This window comes from Copadichromis virginalis, linkage group LG9 (assembly GCF_057382275.1).
Source record: "Copadichromis virginalis isolate Kocher_CV1m ecotype Utaka linkage group LG9, C_Virginalis_male_GT1.1, whole genome shotgun sequence".
NCBI lineage: Eukaryota > Metazoa > Chordata > Actinopteri > Cichliformes > Cichlidae > Copadichromis > Copadichromis virginalis.
Window position 1 is genome coordinate 7,516,900 of NC_140626.1, and position 20,875 is coordinate 7,537,774.

A 20,875-nucleotide genomic window follows, 5' to 3' on the forward strand; every position below is an offset into this window, starting at 1 on the left:
TGCGATGGGAAAGAATTCTTTCCCTGCATACCATTTAGCTGCTGTAAGGCTGTGGGAAAGCATGTTTTCCCAACCATGCTTCTAGGCAGCTTGTTACGAAAGAAGTCCAAAAGGTTTCGATTGTACAGCTCATAGAGTCGACTGGTATTTTCTGAACATCACGGTTAACATGTGCTTCTCTTTTAAACTTCATCTCTTTATTCTTCCTTACGCGATTCCTTCCCACTCCCTTTCCCCTGGAGACACCTGATCGACGGCTGAGTTATGTTATCTGGCCTGAGTCAGCGCGGCCTTCGCATCAGTCATAAAACAAAACGGGATCCAGATTGCGCTAACATGCCTGGGTAGAGGCTGCAGTGTAGATGTGACCCAGGAGCAACAGTCCAAGCTGGACTATATTTAGCTCGGCGATGCTCCGGCTAATTGCCCTCCCAGGCCTAATCATTTCCAGGCTCTGCAGCTCACAAATGACTGGAGGGGAGGCCAAACACCCACTAACCTCATGTTAAAGGGATGTCAACATCAATGGGGGATGTCGGAGCGCTCCGCAGACAAGACAGATTAGCACAATATTCTTCCTTCTCATGCGCTATTAAGATGTTCTCTAAGCGGATTGGATTGAAGAGTCCAGCATTACTGTCTGCTGCAGTGTATTAATTGAATCTGTTTTCCTGCCTCTGTATCAGTAATGTGACGACTCTTGGCAGCATCCTCTGAAAGCGACACTGCGAGCCCGTCTTCATTTCATCCTCGCTATTGAGGCCCGCTAAATCCCTCCGCTGCCGCCTCCTACAGCCAGCTTAGCTGCTTCCCCAAATGAGGAATGCGCCGGTGCCCCCGCCCCGCTTGCCTCTCCTCTGCTGCGATGTGGCGTTGGTGGAAAAGTTTACTTTTCTGCGATTTGTTCTCACCACCAGCCCTCTCCCCCGATTCGCGAGTTTCCGTCCTTGTCGAGTTGCGCTGCTTCCTGTGCGGTTCCTGTCCCAGAGACGTGCCCCGTGTTTCACCCGGGCACATGATGGCCTGGGTCAGGGGGGTGAGGGCTCTGTGCTGAGGGAGTGAGAAGATGACACAGTTTGGGTTGCCTCTCGGCCTGGTAATCGGCTCTAAGCTTCCTTCCTGGTCCAATTCCCAACGGCATGCTGGGAGATGGTGGTTTTCCAAGGCTGTCTCCATTATGCACACCTGGAGGTAGACCAGGTAGCGTGCCAGTAATGAAAATGTCACATAATTCAGTGAGCTGTAGATGGAAAGGAGAGGTGACAAAGTCACTGGCAGCACAGGAGTTGGATGCTGTGACCTCGCTGAGCAACTCTGGGATTTTAGAGTGTATGTTTCACAGTGATGGTGGTCATCCTCACAGTTTTACAGCTACAACGATGCAAATCATATGACGCTTATAGTGCCTCAGTGTCTTATCTAAGATGGCCTTCTTTATTTTCTGAAATACACTGTTACAGTGGTGAATTCAGAGTTTCAGACAGCTTCTCTATTCTTATCTCTGCCAAGGAGGTTTTTTTGGTGGTTTTTGCTGACATTCTATTCGCAAACAAGTAGCTGGAAAAGTTTCAGATATACTGTGATCAAATTTTGTAGGGGTGTAGAGTGGGGTCATGTTAACAATCCGGTAAAGTCAGGCTTACAATCCACCAAGGCCTTGAAGGTCAACTCAATGATTTGTTGGTTGAAAATGGACTAAAAGCCTAGAAACGTGATTCTTACATGTGCCCTCACATATAGAAAGCCCTGTATAAGAATGCTAAACCTAAAATTGTGTCCTAGACACACAGGGACAAGACCTAAAACAGCTGGTTTCATACAGTGGATGAACTAAGGCCCGGCATGAGATAAATATTAATTAGTTTGAACTGTTGTGCAAAGCTGCTCTTTTAAAGACCAAGAGTAAAATTAGTGAGCATGACTTGCTAAAAGTGAGACTTTCTTTGTTGTTGCCGTGCAGTTTAGTTTTATTATGTTGTCTCCTGGATGCTGTCACAGCTTCCTGGCAGCGCAGGACTATCATCACCTTCGATGAAAGATTTTGGCACGGGAGTCGTCATTGTCCTCCTCCTTATTTTCATCTGCAATAAGAGGTGAACCGCACACGTTCGGTTATGCCATCTTTAGTATTTCATCTGCCTCTAAATCAAACACACTCACTTCCCTCTGTAGGAGGCGAACACTGAAATGAGCAGCGTGAAATCTGTAAACAAAGCGGCTCATGCCAAAGAGATTTAATGTAGTGATAGTGACAGCTCTGCTAGGATTATCTGGCTGGATGATATTTTTGAAAAACAAAATACTGAGTGTGGATTAACCAAGCTTTCAATGCTATTTGTTCCCCACAAAGTCAAACCCACAGAAAGTAAAATGATGGAATATTTCCTTAAATCAAAAAGCAGCAGTGTGATACTTTTCAGGTGACTGGAGCAACGGCGTTGTTAGAATAAAACAACACAACTGTTTTAGTTTTCCATTTAGGCAGAAGAGGGAGAAATCCGAGCTTGGCGCCTCAATGAAAGCTCATATGTGGCCGACTGTAGGCTGGTCTGTCTGAGGTGAAAGAAGCAGCGAAGGATGGAGAGCGAGCGAGCGAGTGAACTGAGTTTGTCAGCTTTTTAAACCTTGAAATTGATTCTTCTTCTGGGTTCTTTTATTCTAATGACAGGCTAATCCCCCTCTGCTGTTTCCTTCTGTTATAAATAGAGCCTCTTATTTCCCTGCTCCGCCGTGCGCCGCTTCTGAAAATTAGCACTCATGATGAGTCTGCGCTCTCAGCAATCAATTTGCCACAGTAAGTCCTTCCAAAAAGGTTACCTGTGGCAACTGAGCCCCAGTCACGTTAACTTTGAATTTGCCGCTCCTGCCAATTTTGATTCAGCTAATTAAATAAATGGCTCCGTCTGGAGAGTCAGCTGAATGAAATGTCAAAATATTGATGTCGAACGCTGACGTGATTTCAGGGTGCTTGTCATAAGGAGAGGAGGAGCGTGGCTGGTAGAGGGGGGGTGTCAGCCTCAGGGCTACTGTAATCCTATTAGTAGAGATCTGCTTATTTATGAGGCTGTAAGTTATTCTTGCTCAGCGTGGGCTATCCATCACAGTTTGGTTGTCTTATTCTGGCCTGCTACAGTCACACAGCTAAGAAGTGTAATAGCAGAGTATGTGATTATCAGATGGAGCTCTGTTATCTAGTCACTCACATCATGACGCTGGGGTAAACTGCTCAGAGTTAGCCCACCAGGCCTCTTTCTGGCCGAGTCAAGGAATGTTTCTTTTTCTCTGCTCACGTTTCCTCCGCCTGCTTCCTTCTGACTTCACCTCTCACCTGCCGCCTCCTGCTCCCGCTAACAGGCTCAGAATGCCTAAAATTAAATACTTCACGCTTCATACAGTGTGTCTGACCGTGTCTAAAAGCAAAAGTGTTTATAGCTGTTCTGAATGTCCAAAGTTGAAAGTGGTGCAGAGAGCATGCCATCATCCTCCAGGCAGCATCCCACTGCCTCCTAAGTCTCTTTCCAAGAGCTCCTGTCTTTTTGTGTGCTTGATGCAGTGAGTCACAGAGATGGAAATAAAGGAGCCGGTGTGCTCTTCAAAAAACAGAAGGCTGTCGGCAGGTCGGACGGCATCTGAACCTTCCTTCCTCCACACCTCTTGCTACGTGGTGTCCGAACATTTCTGCAGCTTTCTGCAGCACTCTCAGCTCGCAGCACTGCACGTGGCTGTTCAGTTTTCATGTTTACAACCACGGGCATCACCACAAGTGGCTTCCGTGCGAAGCCGTGTGAAAACGTGTGTCATTATCCCCACAGTTACACAATTATCCCTTATCGCCTCTCCACGACATCCGCAATGCCACCCCGCCTTCGAGTGCCACCATTTGAGAAAAAAAGGTGCAAAATGTTTCTGTCTGACGGTCAGAGGCACGTCATATAAACTAGTTGTTTTCAAGCACACTTTGAGCCCGAGGGTTCACACTCGTATGCAGCTGTTGGTGGAGTAGCAAAGAGCAGTATAGTGCACACAGTGCCATCCAGATCCTACTGTGCCTGCCAATCAAATACATAAAGTTTATATTTAATTGAAAAGGTTTATGAAATGAAATACTTGGTATGCAGTGAGTCTACATATAGCATTAACTGCCCACAAAAAAAGAAGCTAATTATGATAGAGTAAATTCTTCTCGTATATTATTGGATAGAAGTTTACAGCCTTTAAACTCATGGCTCTGTCACTGCAATTTAAATCTTTTTCAGACATCCCCAGTTTTTACCAGGATGACCCTGCAGGAAACATACCCGTCACAGGACTTCCATAACATGTTGGCTCTTTGGGTGACTGTTTCTGTTATTTATTCTCATTTTGTGTTTGTTTTAAGGCACAAGCAGGGGAAAAACCTGTGAGCACAGTCTAGGATCTGAATTTAAACTATAAACCTAACTATGTATTTCAGTTATTCAGTTGTAACCAGGTATGCTTTATTTCATCATCTAATGAAGACCAAGAGCTTCCTGTGGACGTTTCAGAATCTACATAGTCTAATTTGTGATAAATGAGATTTGCAGATGATTATTTTCTTTATTTTTTCTGTCACATTTGCCGCTTTTGATAACTGGGACCCCCTGCTGATAATAACTTTTCTATTCTACTATGAACTACATCCAGTGGACCTGGAAAGGAAATGCAAATTCACAGCACCTTATTGAGCACATTTGGGTGTTTGTGTTGGCGACTCGGGCAGGTCTGTGGTGAGTCTGGCACGCTGTGGGGTCTCTGGGTTGCTCTGATAGCGCGTGTTCCTTTGAGGCCCCAGCATGCTGCGGATAACGACACCGGCCTCATCCAGAGTCTGATCTCAGGCCAGCTCGGAAGGAGCCAATATTTCAGGCTGCCAGGACCCGAGCATAATAAAGATACACCCACGGTTGATTGGTTGAGCACATGATCAGACGTGTAACATGGGTTTAGATAGCTGATAGTGCCGGTCCTCACTGCTCTGGTTCTTCGCTGGCACACGACGGCGCCGCCTGGATGCACCTTCAGAGGATGAGCCCACCCTTCTCGTCTCTCCTTGATCTCCTCTCGCTGTGCCTCTCTGTTCTTTCTGTGCCGCTCTTTCCCCCCCGAAACAGTCTTTCTTCTCAGCCTTCTCCCCTCCCAGTCTCTCATCAGATCCACAGGGCCAGATTTTTATCGCTTTTCTGCGAGTCCTGCGAGGGGAACCTTGAGGGTCTCAGTGGGATCAATTTAAAAGGGAAGCACTTGTCTCTCCTCCTCTCCTTGGCCCTCTCGGCTGATTGGGTCCGCTCGCCAGGAACTTGCAGGCTTTTGATCTCAACCACCCCCGTCATCACCCCCACCGCTGCTCAAAGTTTTTGTCAGAGCTTGGCTCTATGGGAGAGGGGAAAAAAATTTTTGTTCTACTTTCTGAGAAATGCTGGCCCCATCCTCTTTCTCTGCACCTGTGAGAGACCGAGTAACATTTTGTAAACCCACGGGGTGGTACTAACAATCTATGGTTTGACTGACTTCTCTTTGAAGATGTGAGAGTGATCCATCTCTTCAGGTGGAGGTACACCTAAGAGGACCCGTAGTCCTCGAGCAGCTCGCTCAAACAACCTGTGAGAAGTTGCTGGGAGCTGCGATGCATTATTCACAGGGTGTTACAAAGAGAAGGGTACAAGGCGATGCCCGCGAGTGATCCCATGCTGAGCTGCACTGAAGTCGCTCCCCTCTTTGTAGGACATGAAGGAACATCGACCCCACAGCATGGGGACTACCTTAGATTACAATAAACATCCAGGGAGCGCTGTGTCTGGGGTTTTTGATAAAAGGGAATTACTTTATTAGAGCTTGGGTCTTACTTTTAGAATTTCTTATTGTTTTTCTCAAATTTTATTCGATTCAGTTAATGGTGGTGGAGCAAGAAGCAGAAACGTCAGGTTAGGTTACTATACCACTTGTCACAGGATAGGTTCTGATTAAGATTTCGATTTGATCAATTCCAGATACGGCTTTTTCAGTCCTTTAAGGAAACGTTCTCTGATTCCCAGTTAAAAGTAAAAAACTGTATCCAAAAAGCTCATTCCAAAACCTGTAATGAAGGCCAGTGTCAGTTATATTAACAGAAATAATGCTCAGATATGTGACAGCAATAATGAAGTGTAGCATCATTGTGATATGGTGCTGTTACAGCTGGCTTTTTGTAGTCCTCCATATGATTATGTAAGTTTGTTGTGTAATGTAAGTGGTTTGCTGAGAGAAGGGCAGCGTGAACTCTCAGTGTGTTTTTTGGATAGAAGCCAGGCCTCGTCACCCTCCTCCTCATCCACCTCCTCCTCTGTCTCCTGCCAGGTCACCGAGGGTCAAACCAGAGTTTTTCTTGTCCTACCTCGCTGACCTCTCTCTCCTCTTGGGAAACCTCGAGTTACATCTCAGAATTAAAATTCCTGGTAAATTTAGCCAAACCAGGCCACAAGCCTCTTTTGCACGTTTGTTTTTCCAGGCCGTATCGCACGAGCGTCACCTTATTCCTCGCCAAACTGAGTTTCTCAGCGGCTGAGAAGACGGGCCCGAAAGTTCGAAGCAACGTGGTTTGTGAGCGTATCTCACTGTTCAGCGCCCCTTCTTTCCAGGGCTCTTGGGTCCCTGGGTGATGACATCATCGGCGTACTTGTGCACTAATTGAGGTTTAATGCTAGAGTAAAGCGAGTAGGGCTGTAATTTTCCCGCCCTGGCCTGGAATAGAGACGAAAGCTTTTCATGTGGTCGGGGCTAATTCAGGCTGCAGTGCTGCAGCTGCGGGACACCTCACACTTTTGTCCTCCTCTTTCTGCCTAGAGATTAGAAAAATATGGAAAGCAATATGACGGGCTTGGCAATGCCCAGGTTTAGACATACAGAGGAGCTCATATGAGGAGGCACCGCCTCATAGGTAGGTGCATTTAGGTGTAGTTGAGTTGGGGCACACTCGTGTCTAAAAATTGGACTTTTAAATCAAAGTTAAGGTAGTAGGTTTTCCACAACTTTTTAAAATTAGGCTGGGAAGAAACACTGCATCGATGAACTACAGTCACCCCTAATGATAAACAACACAACACCGCATGTTTTATACAGGCTGTCATTACAATCGTATGTACACAAAGCCTAGGTGTAATGGTGTTCATCCTCCCATCTAGGCAAACACAAATACACATGCACACCGACACAAACACAGAACTCAACCTGCTCTTTATCCTATCCGCCATATCAGGGGCTGTATAAACATCAGGTCTGTTTGAAGTAGAAGGCCTTAATCAAGTGTAATCACCGGCATCACTTGCTGGTTACGGGGCTGAGAGGGGACGGGCAGAGAAGGAGGGCAAGACCTGCAGAGACACCTGAAAGCAGCAGGATAGACCAGAGCCGGTGTAATGATCCATATGACAGCAACAGATAACTGCTAACACCAAAACAACTATCATGTAAATCTCTTTGCTTTTACGTATTAAGCTTCTAAGCTGTAATGTCTGTGGACATAAATGAGAAATGTTTAAATCTTGACTTGTGCTGCTTTTCTTTCCTCTAGGTGGCGCACGTTGGTGGCATGTATAGAACTGGTTGGATAATCCCCCCCCTTCTGCAACCTGCAAATTTAAGCGTGCAAGAAAATTTGTAAGTTCCAAAAGACTTTGATCACGTAGAGCAAACCACTCCTTAACATATTGTTTCGTGGGTGACAGCGGTTGATTTCACAGTAAGAAGCTTCTGCATTTTTATTTCAAGGAAAAGTTGTTCAGACTTATTGCATATTTGAACTGGAACTTCAACACAACACAGAGTTTGACATTGAAATTTCTTCTATTTATCAAAAAGTTGGCAACATTTTTCACCTTCTCACCAAGGTTCTTGTCGATGGCTCGTACCTCTGTCCGGCCTCGTGCAGGTCTACAGTCCTGTCATGTCCTTTGTCAGCTCTTTGGTCTTGCCCATGGTGGCTGGAATGGAAGAAGTTTTTTCTGTGGACAGGTGTGGTTTATACCCAAAGTTCAGATCAGATCTATTTGTAAGTGGTTGATTGGTTGATTGACTGTATAGACTAAGAACCTTCATAGTGTAGTGGTTTATACATTTGTCTAATGAGCAAGAAATCCACGCTTCAATTCCCGATGCTACTCCTCGAGGGGCGGTGACCCCCATCAGAGATCAGTCGCTGCTGAAGTGGCTCTACTAAAGCATGTGGACTGGAACGAGCAAGAGACCGACCCACTAACCTACCCACCTGCTGAACAACAGTCACCACAGTAGGCTGTATACACGGACAGACAAAGAGCTTATTGCATGATTTTGTCGGCCTGTTTTCTGATACATCGGTATTGGCATTTATATCAGACAAGAAAGGTAAAGAAGAGATGGGAGGAACCGCGCTGTGAGGGTTGTGTAGTAGGTCCATCATGACCAACACCCAGCTGATCCAAGCAGAGTCGGGCAGAGTGTAAATGAGTAATCTGTGACTTGTTGTGACAAGATTACTTTTAAACTGCAGCTTCATTTTATCTTAATTTCAAAATTAGTCGAAATGTGAAGATTACAGTTGTCGTCTGCTGAACGTGGTCCTAATACTCCTCCACAGACTATTTAGATTTCAAAACAACTTTGTTTAACTTCTTGTCTCCCTGATAAGAGAGCAAAAGCATCTCGTTTTCATTCAGCCATCTAAACACTCGAGTGAGAACTTCTCCACGATAAATCAGAAATGATGCACAGCAGTGCACCAACACTTCAACAGAAGCTTTTTGGCATGCGGAAGCTGAGCGGCCAGCCCTCGTATGGAGCACTTTTCTCAAGTGAGAATGGAAATAAGCAGTAGATGTCATTGCACATAGCATATCGGTGCCTCTGTAATGTACAGTGGCCCCGAGGTGCGATTTAGAAATGAAAGAATGTTTTGTGATTAACTCTCGGCACAGGCACGCACACATACACACACTGATTCCATTGTACCAGTTGGGTCTAACTGGCCTACGCCTGCGCCAAAGCCTGTTAACTCCAATCCAGAGCGTAGAGGCTGGTAATGAGCACTGTCAGAGCTGACATAACAACCTCCCGCTCTGGGCCTGAACGCTGGAGTCAGAGAGAGAGAGAGAGAGAGAGTGAGTGTGTCGGTCTGCGCCGGGCTGATCCTGATTCAGCTGCAGACTGATGGTCAGACCTCACCAGTCTAGTGTAATGTGTGCTAAAAAAACCCCCCGTCTCCTTTAAATTCAGACTTTCTTTTCTACAAACTGTGACACATGGTGTGAGGTTAGACTTAAATGGCGTTAAAACTCAAAGTATGAAAGACTTTACTTTTAATTCCCCCATACCTGGAAAGAATTACACTCTGCTTTGAAGCTTATTACTTAAGCTTTTAGACCACCTAATCAGAAGGAATTAACTGTTCTTTGAGTGCAGCTGACTTTGAGTTGAAAATAAAGGGTCAGTGTGATATTTATATTCTAAAATATATATGAAGAAAATGCTAAAGATGCTTATTGTGTGCTTTACTCAAGCTTGCATAAACGTTTTCTCAGACGTGCCATGAGTGCACTCTTGAGATATGAGGTGTTCTGTACTGTCGCGTATTTGTCCTCAAGGTTAGCATCCCGGCTCATTAGAATCAGCTTGTTTAGAGCGGATGACTCGCTGTGTTGTCTGATTCGAGTTGAGGCAGCAAGAAAACAAATGCAGCCCTCACGTTCCAGCATCGCGTGTCCTGGCCTCCTATTTCTCAATAATTTATCCAGACAACTAGAATGATTATTATATGAATATGCACTAAAAATTCCATTCTTGTGCTCTTTCTCTCCAAGTTTGTGCATGTCAGTGTGTAGAGAGTGCGAGCGAACACGGAGCTGTGTGTATGCAGCACTTTTCCGCCTGAAACAAAGGAGGTGTCAGAGCGAATTAGCCCCCCTACAACTGAACGCCCAGAGAGCTTAGAGATGCACCACAGGTTCTGCTGAGTCGCACATGAGCCGCGGTGTCTGCTCCCCTCCTCCTCCTTTTGCCCCACCCCTGCCCCATTCCCCCCCTCCGACTCCTGAGTTGCTCTAACAAGGTTGTTGGAGGAGGATAAGGCGTGTTAAATGAATAATTTACACAGAAGAGCGCTCCTTATTTATTTAATACGGCTGGATCTGACTGAGTGGGCAGCCTGCGTCCCCAACTGCTGAGACACTGTTGGCTAAACGAGCACTCGCTCAGCTTAATGGAGGGTCAAAGCGACAGGCGTTTAGAGCGAGCGAGGGGTTGCAAGAGAGAATTTGTTGATATAGTGTGTGTGTGCGCGCAAACCTCTGAAACAGGCCATGCAGAGCCATGCTAGGGTGTAAACCTTGTCACTCCTGTGCAGTCTGTTATCACACCAGTTTGCTCTTTAAATTTCTGATCAGCTACCACAATATTTCTCCAGATAATTAATGGAATACATTTATGCTTTTTCAACATTAAATTAAATCAATGGGATTTTAAATATTTCATGTATTTTTTTTTTTAGTAGTTAAAATAAGTTAAAGTAATTAAAATAATTGCAATTTATAGATTAATTTTACTCAAGGTATTCTCACTAATTATTTTTATTGTCTCTAGATATAATAACTTTATTTTTTACACCATAATCACAGATTAGAAACAAGAAGGGTGATTGTTGTGTTTGTTTTAATGCTAATTAAAATATCTTAAAGCTAAAACAGTTTCAACCCTGCTAGTTAGCGTGCCAGTTAGATAGCATATTTAGAGTTATTGAGGCTATTGAGTCTCTCTAGCTAACTAGCTAGCTAGTTAAATTTGGCTACTATAACAAAAAAAAGTCAGCTTTTTGCTCCTCACATACTAGTACTACAGCAAAACTGAATTAGCTGTCTGCTAAGATGGGTTCTTTATTTTTGATGCAGAGTAATAATACAGTTTTGACCTTGCTAGTTAGCTTGACCGTTAGCATATTCTGAACTACTGTGTTATTAGGTGGGGTAATTATTATTATTAATTGTTGATTGGCTTATTTTTCTCATTTTATTTTATTTTTTTAAATAATTCTTTAAACTTTATTCTTTATTTCCTGTTATTTATTTTTTATCCCACATTATAATTTTGATCCCTTTGGGACTCCATAATCCACCACATCTGTGTCACCATTTACCAAAATTTTGTGATTGCTTTGATTTTGTCTATAAAAATGAGTGAAAGGGTTGATGTGTCTTCACAGGAGGAGTGCGGAGACTGGGGGGAGGGGACCACAACCTGGGCACCAACCAGAAAGTGAGCAGCTGAAAAGGAAGGAAAGATCATCCAATCGGTAAACACCTCAGGTCTACGTCAGTTGTTTTAAGATAAACTTTATTGACCCCATGCAGAGACATTGAAGTGCTACACCAGCACACAGCAAAACATTGTACCTGCTGCTTTCAGCCGATGACTTAAAAACACTAAGAAGTTAAGGAAAGTTTGAATTAAAAATTGGACTAGAGAATGAAATTATGTGATGGCTGTAGAGAGCAGGGTTTACTGTCATTATGTTAGGATTTTAAAACATTTTAGAGATATCAGAAAATGTCAGTCGTGTTCCATAATTAAAGATCGGCTCTCATTCTAGTAGCAGAGATGGATTAATCAGGGTATGAATCAGAATCAGAATCAGAATACTTTATTGATCCCTGGGGGAAATTATTTTTTTTTACAGTGCTCCATTTTAAATCAACATTAAGACAAGACAGACAATACGCTAACTAAGAATAGTACAATATATACATATATATACATACATACATACATAAGTCACTTATAAATAAATAGTTGGAAAAGAAACATGGCAAAAATCCCTGAAAGACCTGGGTAGCTCTGGGTTTCCTCCTCCTCATCTTCCTGTGGACAGAGACGGTCTCACTCAGCAGAAGCATCACAGCACCACAGTTCTTGTGTGTGTGTGTGTGTGTGTGTGTGTGTGTGTGTGTGTGTGTGTGTGTGTGTGTGTGTGTGTCCATCCCAGGGGAATGAAATCCCCCAGCTCACACTGACCTCATTATAAAAATAGCTCGTCCATCCAGCCATCACATATCCCACATTTCCCCTCTCTTCCTCGGCCTCTTAGATACGTGGCAGTCCTCCCTACCTTCCTCTTTCTCATCTCTTCATCAGTGTTTGAGGTGGACTTAACGTGAGATTAAAAGCTTATGCAAGTCCGTGTAACGCCAAGGTTTCCTTCCCCTGTCATTAGTTTTGTGTCCCTAATCTGGGGATGTCTTTTAATCATGCAACATCTCAGAGCAACATTAAAGATTGCGTATTACATAATCAGTTAACGCTGCTTCTTGGTAGGGTAGAGATTCCAAGCTGTTTCGACGTTTTTCCACAGACTTCCTGTCTTTTCTTTTACCTGGTCCACCGCCTGCCAGAAGAGAGGAATCCCTCCCACTGGAGTGAGCAGCGTCTGGTTAATTTAACAGCAGCATCAGTGATTATTACAGTCCGAGTTCGCCTTTGATCCTGCCAGACAGCATTTGTCTTAGTTGGGTTTTATAATCCAACAGAGACTCCTTAGCAGATGCTCGATTTATGGACTGTGAACAAAGACTGAGATAGACAGACAATTTCTGAAGACATCATACATGGAGATAAAGGCGATTTGACCATTCCTGCTGAGGTTTAGTAAAGCTCACAGTTAAACACAGTCACCAGTGGGAGATGTTTGTCAGCCACTGAGCCACTCTGCTGGAGCAGCTTAGGCTACTGCAGGAATAATCATTAGAGTGCAAATGATTACAAATCACTTTGTTCTACAGTTTGTTTGTTTTTTTTTTAGAAACAGAGTTATAGTGTACTTAAACATTGCAAAATTACTGTTTCTCAGGAAACTAATTTCTGGTGCATTTAACACTTAAAGAGTGTGTGTAATAAAGAAATCAAACAGTTTAACAAACTTAGGAAATATGAACCTTATCCAGTAAGTCTTTTGTCACAAAGTCTGTCACTTTGAATCTGAATGCTAAGCTTTAAAACACGCAATCATAGGCCGCAGAATGAAATCTGAGCTGATGTTCGAGCGCAGTAGCTTTTTGCAGACAGAAAGATCTTCTTTTCTCCTCGTGGATCTCTGCCTGCTTTGAGTTTCGAGTAGTGTTGATAAAATAATGATTTTCCTTTTGAATTTTTAAAAACGCCTCATTCTGAGTATTTTGAAATCATTTCAGGTTTCAATTTTACATTAACTGTACGCCCATACATTCACGCTTTCTACACGCACACACACATTATCCACACAGCCTGAGTACAGAGGAGGAAATGGTTTATCTCAGAGGCTTTAAAAAAATGCAAAACCTCGACAAGTTCATGAAATGTCCATAAGAAAGTATAAAAACATTTTTATATCCCAGTTTTTTTATTCCATGCTATCAGAAATTCTGGAATAGTGTCTCTACAGAACATGATCCATAATGTTCTTGCAGGGGAGGGTGCTGCTGCCGATGATTGTGATTGATTAAGCAAACACGCTGTCATTTCATAACAAAAGCACCCACAGCAAACACAAAGCCCAGTGTCTGGCACAAGCGCTGATAGCACACAAACAATTATCACATGCAGCGGAGCAATCTGAAAAATGACTGTGTGGGTTGCTGTATGCAGTTATGTGCCAACATAACAAGCATTAGGCTGATTAGAATTCCGACATCAAACTTCCTATAGAGTAAAGTTACCTCGGTTTTTTCCCCTTGCCTGTGTAGAAATGGACTGCAAAGGCTGCTTTGGCTTCTCAGTCTGTTGGACATAAAATCTTGGGCACAATTGCTGTTAGCAAAATCATGAACCTTTCTGTAAGAAGGAACTTTCAGTGGGAGTAAAGCTACTGACCAGAACTCCCATTCAAGATTCACCCATTGATCTGTCTCACCTTGGATTAGACGGTTTCATACAAAACAATAGTCACAAGTCAGCAATGCACATACTGTGTTTTAAAGGTCACTTAGAGATTTATTTAAGATCAGGTCCCTTTTATAAATGGTTCCATTTGGTTTCTGTTATATGCTAGTAGTTACTGTACGTAAAATAATATAATGGAAGTTTAAATTTTAAAGGATGCAGGTCAATTTGTTAGCTTTAATGTGGATAAAAAAAACGAATTATCAGCCGAACAAAGAGGATAAACTGGAATTATTAGCATAAAGTGTGTTTGGCTAGCTAAAAGTATAAATGGTTACATTTGCCAGCTAAGCATCAAATAGTGGACCTGGCTAACAAGGTGAATGGATGAATTGTTACAACTTCTGGCTGCAAATGATGCAAAGGTGTGCCGCGAATGGTCCCTACAGACAAAGATTACCTGTTATATGTAGCAGTAACTAAAAGGCTGGATCCAGTTTATAATGAGCACATTTGAAAGTCACAGTTGTTGTTAGTAACAGCGTTCCTGAGCCCATGTGACGTGTTTGTTGAATCCCAAAGGTTGGGATGCAATGTTTTAAGTGATGCAATGAGGTACATTCATCACTTGTGTGAGTGTACTTGTTTGCGTTTACCTCTCCTTTGTAACATTACCTTCTTACCTACACATCCTGCAGCTTACCCCCCCCCCCCACCAGAAAGACAATTCAACGTTAAATATGGAAAAGCTGCCTCACATTGACCTGTTTTTGTTTTAACTGTTGGATTCATCTGCATTTCTTTTGATCTCACACTGGGTCTCAAGGAGCAGGCGTCATTAAGAAGGTTCACACAACATTTTTTCTTCCTCTCAACATGGCCAAAGCTCCAGTATGTGAACCCTTCTCTGGCAGTGCCCTTTACTCCCCTGCAAGCCCCTTAAAGTCCTCTGCTTTGCTACGCTCCCTTTGCTTCAGTGCTTCAGTTGGGTTGAAAGCCAAAACCATTCTTGTCTGTCCTTCACCGCTAATCTGACGTGTTCGTGTGTTGTGTTGCCCTTGGGGTGGGTTACCTCCACCTCCACCCCCTCCATCTCATCTCTTCTCCTCCCCACCTTGCTGTTTATCCATCTCTGGGCTCTTCGCGTCCCTGAACCTGCTCTAATTAGCATCCCACACAACACTGTTTATTTACTCAGGTACTGGCAGAAGGGGAGGGAGGCGCGAATGAAAGGGAGAGTTGGAAAAAGGAAGGATGAGGCAGAGAAAGCTGGGAAGTGAGGGAGGGAAAGAGAGGGCTAGGAAACAGGAAGAGAGGGAGAAATGATTCAGAGAATCAAAGAGCTCTGAGACTCTCTCATACCGGATGCATGGCGTAATGATGGTTAGAGAGACGTGATGCAGAAAGTCAAAAGTGAGAGACAGAAATCTTTCCCACCTCTCCACGCCTCCTCTCTGCCATTTCCAGTGTTTCATCTGAGATGCAGAGTGCCTAAAATTAGCAAGCTGGCAGCTTCCTTCCTTCCTCCCTTCCAGGGCCCCATTAAAGTTCTCCCATTGCGTCGAGTGATCATTAAGGTGGGTCTGGGAGTGCAGGTGTTTTCTTAGCACCCCAGTCAAGGCTGCAGTGGCATCACTTTTCTTCATCGGGGCCAGCGTGAGCAAAAACTCTATGCAGTCTTCATTTGCGGGAGTGTTTGAGCTTTCTCCTTGTGAGTAATGAACATCGCTCAGTCTGTCAGCAAGGATGGAGGAGCATATTAATAAACAATGGACAAAGGAGCAGCAGAGAATAGATAGAAGTGGACAGGCCTTGTTGTTTGAACATCTATGTGTTTGACAATCAGGCGGTTGTACAAATCTTGCGCTCAGTGTCTTGTTCTTTGGTCATGTTACCCTACCCCTTAATGCTGTGTCGTGCACCGTTATCCAGCTGCCAGTGAATATCTGTGAGATGTCAGGGCTCAGATTGCTGCTTAAATGGACTGGATTGTACATAATCTCACAAGATGGGTAGTCTTTCCTTTTAAAAAGAATTAGATAAAAAAAGAAAGCTCAAAGTTCAAAGCCTTCATGCTTTAACAAGTCTTTGCAGTCTGCCAGGCACTGGGTATGATTGTGGTGTTGCGAGGTCACCAGGTGAAGGTTAAAGGATTTGACACCCACTTCGCTGGACGTCTGTTTTTGCTTGTGCCCGATTCACTGTAAACCTACTTGACTGTGCAGCTTAGCGATTTTGAAATTTCAAACACTGCGGCCTCAGTTGCACCAGTTCCAGCTGGCTCTTTGTTGCATGACTAAAGCCGCTTTCACGCTACATCCCTGAACTTTTATTGGACTTACCCAACAGAGGTGCATGTGGCAACACAAATGTTCCACTGGACACTAAACAGTCTTTAACCAGCCGTCTCCTTAGTACAAAGACTGCGAGAATAGTTCAGCTTCGTGCACTTACCTGAGGATGCATTCAGGGTTTTTTAACCACTTTTCAAATCTTTTTTTCTTGAATGTTGCAGGTCAAATTTCTGGTGTCACAGAACAACAGTTTATGTAATTTCTATTTCAAACTAGACGACTCAGAGTAAGCAAAAGAGAGATCTGATGCCACAGCAGCCACCTAGGCGACCTTCTAGTACAGGGTGGGCCATTTATATGGATACACCATAATAACATGGGAATGGTTGGTAATATTAAAGTCCTGTTTGTGGCACATTAGTATATGTGAGGGGGCAAACTCCTCAAGATGGGTGGTGACCATGGTGGCCATTTAGAAGTCGGCCATCTTGGATACAACTTTTGTTTTTTTCAATAGGAAGAGGGCCATGTGACACATCAAACTTATTGGTAATGTCACAAGAAAAACAATGGTGTGCTTGGTTTCAACATAACTTTATTCTTTCATGAGTTATTTACAAGTTTCTGACCACTTATAAAATGTGTTCAGTGTGCTGCCCATTGTGTTGGATTGTCAATGCAACCCTCTTCTCCCACTCTTCACACACTGAGGAGAAATGCCAGCACAGGCATCCAGTATCCGTAGTTTCAGGTGCTGCACATCTCGTATCTTCACACCATAGACAATTGCCTTCAGATGACCCCAAAGATAAAAGTCTAAGGGGGTCAGATTGGGAGACCTTGGGGGCCATTCAACTGGCCCACGACGACCAAACCACTTTCCAGGAAACTGTTCATCTAGGAATGCTCGGACCTGGCACCCATAATGTGGTGGTGCACCATCTTGCTGGAAAAACTCAGGGAACGTGCCAGCTTCAGTGCATAAAGAGGGAAACACATCATCATGTAGCAATTTCAAATATCCAGTGGCCTTGAGGTTTCCATTGATGAAGAATGGACCCACTATCGTTGTACCCCATATACCACACCAAACCATCGCTTTTGTTGTTCCAACAGTCTTGGAGGGATCCATCCAATGTGGGTTAGCATCAGACCAATAGCGGTGGTTTTGTTTGTTAACTTCACCATTCACATAAAAGTTTGCCTCATCACTGAACAAAATCTTCTGCGTGAACTGAGAGTCCTGTTCCAATTTTTGTTTTGTCCATTCTGCAAATGATCTGGGTCATCCTCGTTGAGATGCTGCAGTAGCTGGAGTTTGTAAGGGTGCCATTTGTGAGTAGCTAATATCCGCCGAAGGGATGTTCAACTAATGCCACTCTCCAGTGACATGCGAGTGGCGCTGTGGGCTCTTGCTGAATGAAGCTAGGACAGCCACTGATGTTTCTTCATTAGTGGCAGTTTTCTTGCGTCCACATTTTGGCAAATCCAACACTGAACCAGTTTCACAAAACTTAGCAAGCAGTTTGCTAACTGTAGCATGGGAGATGGGTGGTCTCGTAGGGTGTCTTGCATTGAAATCTGCTGCAATGACCCGGTTACTGCGTTCACCAGATATCAACACAATTTCAATCTGCTCCTCACGTGTTAACCTCTTCGACATGTCAATGGCTGTGAACAAAGAGAAACTTGTAAATAACTCATGAAAGAATAAAGTTACATTGAAACCAAGCACACCATTGTTTTTCTTGTGACATTACCAATAAGTTTGATGTGTCACATGGCCCTCTTCCTATTGAAAAAACAAAAGTTGTATCCAAGATGGCCGACATCTAAATGGCCACCATGGTCACCACCCATCTTGAGGAGTTTGCCCCCTCACATATACTAATGTGCCGCAAACAGGACTTTAATATTACCAACCATTCCCATGTTATTACGGTGTATCCATATAAATGGCCCACCCTGTATACTTGTTGGAGATTGGTGTCCACAGTGGGGCTTGCCAAATCCTGGTTTGCTTCCTTACTGGTGAAGGCAGCTTCTGCTGCTGTACATCTACGAGTATCAATACTTTTATGTGTTTAACCTACTGTACCTGTGCCTACTACCAGGTAAACAAAGCTAAGAGATCTTGTCAATGACGGTTCTTCTTTGTGGATTTCAGTGCAAATAGTGCAGTTATGTAGTTATGCAGTACTGTGAAGCACTATGGTCAACACTGTTGTTTTAATATGTGCTATATAAATAAATTTTGATTTGATTTTGATTTGATGTACAGTCTTGGATGGCAGTTTCTTAACTAAAATGGTCCCAAGTGGCTGTCCTGTAACACGTCTTGTCATCTCTGACAGCTCTCGTCCCTCTCTTCTTTCCTTTTCTCCTCCAGCTCCCCTCTGCTTTTCCACCACTGTTTAGTGCTGTTTGACCTGCTCAGAAGGGCCCAAATGTCACAGCAGAGGGAAAGGTCAGGTAAAGGTTTTAGTGCTGAGCAAAGTCTGGACGGCTAACACAGCGCTGGATGCCCGAGGGCGTCGAGGCGGGGGAGGAGGGCCACGTTAACACTTCCGACCTTGAATACACACACACCTACCTCTACACAGTTACGTGCACTTTGACACACTGCTGTCACCTCGCATCCGTGTCGACGTCACTCAGCTCAGAGCCGGGAGCCACATCAGCTGCGTGCAACGTGGCCGCGTCTGTTTATGTGTGCTCGTACGCTCATTTGGGTCATCTGCAAGCACAGATGATTGAGGACGCTATGGCTTCCCGGGGAATGACGCATGGCCTCGCTGTGGACATCGGGTCACAGGTCGCTGGCTGTCGGGGGTTTACAGGATCCTGCTTTTAAAGGGCAGGACCTCCATTTTTTACTGACCACTTTGGAATCCTTTTGAATAGAAAATTATTTGGATTCATATAAAAAGGACGAGTGCATACACTTCCTTATTTTGCAAGTGAATGAAAGCAAAACACAGAGAGTCTGAGTTCAGTGTGTTCTGTACGGTGAATGGCAGATCAGTGGTGGGATTTCTTTATTGATTAATCTACATCCACATGCAGGGCAGAGCAGCCGGATCCTAATTGGAATGGATTTCTCTCTTGCATTGATTTGCTCAGGTGACAGTGGATGACATATGTGTGTGTGCGTGCGCTGAATACCATATGGTGTTCTGATGTTCTGTCTTACAACAGCTTTCGCTGTTTGTTGTCCGGTGAAGAGGTGAAAAGGAGCAGCTGGATGTTGGCAGCGTGTGCGCCTCTTCTTTGGCTCTCTCATTCAGAAGCACTCTGAGATAAAGCAAGAACACTGACTTCATTACCCCATGACTGCTTTCATGCTTTCACCCACACACACATGCATATACGAGCTGGTGCGCAAAAATGAGTAGTTAGCATGCATGCAGGCAGAAGCAATGGAGCACAGATAACTTTACACAGGAGGGAATGATGTCATTTCCTCTTGGATGCATTTTTGGTTTTTTTTATGTTTTTGCATCTTAACAAAGGCAAGAAAGGTTTATCTTTTTAACTAACTCTCTCACATTTACTTATCCCACACATAATGTGTGTGTGCGTGCAAGAGAGAGGGGGCTACTGAGAGATGGCCGCTGGACATGGCTTCTCACAGCCGACTGGCCCCGACCCCCCATGATCTGCTCTCTTATCTAGTCCAGATCCTGGCCTTTCATCTGGGCTAAAACCTGGGGGAGCTTGGCCTCTGCTGTTTTTTAAGTCTTCTCTCTCTCTCTCTCTCTCTCTCTCTCTCTCTCTCTCTCTCTCTCTCTCACACTCACACACACACACACACACACACACACACACACACACACACACACACACACACACACACACACACACACACACACGCAGTCTCATTCCAGACCCCCTCCATCTCCAGACTCTATCTGTGAGTCCCAGATGAGCATTGCTCTCACCTACAAGAAGAGATAACAAACCTCACACTCCTCTGCTCTCCTTTCCCCAAAATACTTCAGATTTGATTTCTTCAAAACTCACTGTGAGGGGAAAAAAAAGAAATTACCTCCCCTTTCTCCCTTTCTTATTGTCTGCTTCGTTTTCATGTGAGAATTGGGTTTTTGTAATGTTTTTTTTTTTCTTTTTTCGAGATGTGGTTGTTGTTATGTTTGGGTCCTTGCCACCGCCTTCATAGATAGGAAGCAAAATGCTGCACTCTGCAGTTTAAACAGTAGTTGTTTGGCTAAAAGCGAGACAAAGCAGAATCACAGAACGCATCGGGGATGCTCCCCAAACACGGTGCTCTTCATGTTTTGACACTGAACAAAGTGGCGCTTTCAGTTCTCACTAAATTGCATTACTGCCTAACAATAGGTGGGTTGTTTTGGCTGGTCGGCCAGTCGGTCTTGGCTGGACCAGATCTTCATGTGACCAGCGTTCAGCTGTGAGAGCATGAGCTGACGTTTTTGTGTGTGTGAGTAAAGCGTCTGCAGTTCATACCATGTCATTCCATTCCAGGTGGATGCCTGGCCCGTCCCCACTCTGCCCTGCTGCTCACCCCTGACCTGTTTCCAGCATAAACACCAGATCCTCACCTCTCACCCCTCTGGCTTTACCTGATAATCTGTCTCTGTGGAGCAACCCCCCTCTTTCTCACACACACACTATCGTTTTTCTTCTTTCTTCCTTAGTTTCTTACATTCTCTCCAGAAACCAGATTTCTGCAT

The 20,875-nt window shown here is 44.2% G+C and overlaps 1 protein-coding gene across 5 annotated transcripts in view; it reads left to right on the forward strand.

Annotated features, from left to right (window-relative positions):
- znf438 (zinc finger protein 438) overlaps positions 1-20,875 on the forward strand; it is a 54,753-nt gene that overhangs the window by 19,591 nt on the left and 14,287 nt on the right. For 2 of the 5 annotated variants that reach the window (XM_085467523.1, XM_085467522.1), the window contains 2 exons: positions 7,568-7,653; positions 11,225-11,314. The gene's annotated coding sequence lies outside the window, so the exon portion shown is untranslated. Of the gene's footprint in view, positions 1-7,159; positions 7,464-7,567; positions 7,654-11,224; positions 11,315-18,555; positions 18,639-20,875 lie in introns of those variants that run through there. The other 3 variants (XM_085467525.1, XM_085467524.1, XM_085467527.1) reach the window with 3 other exon arrangements.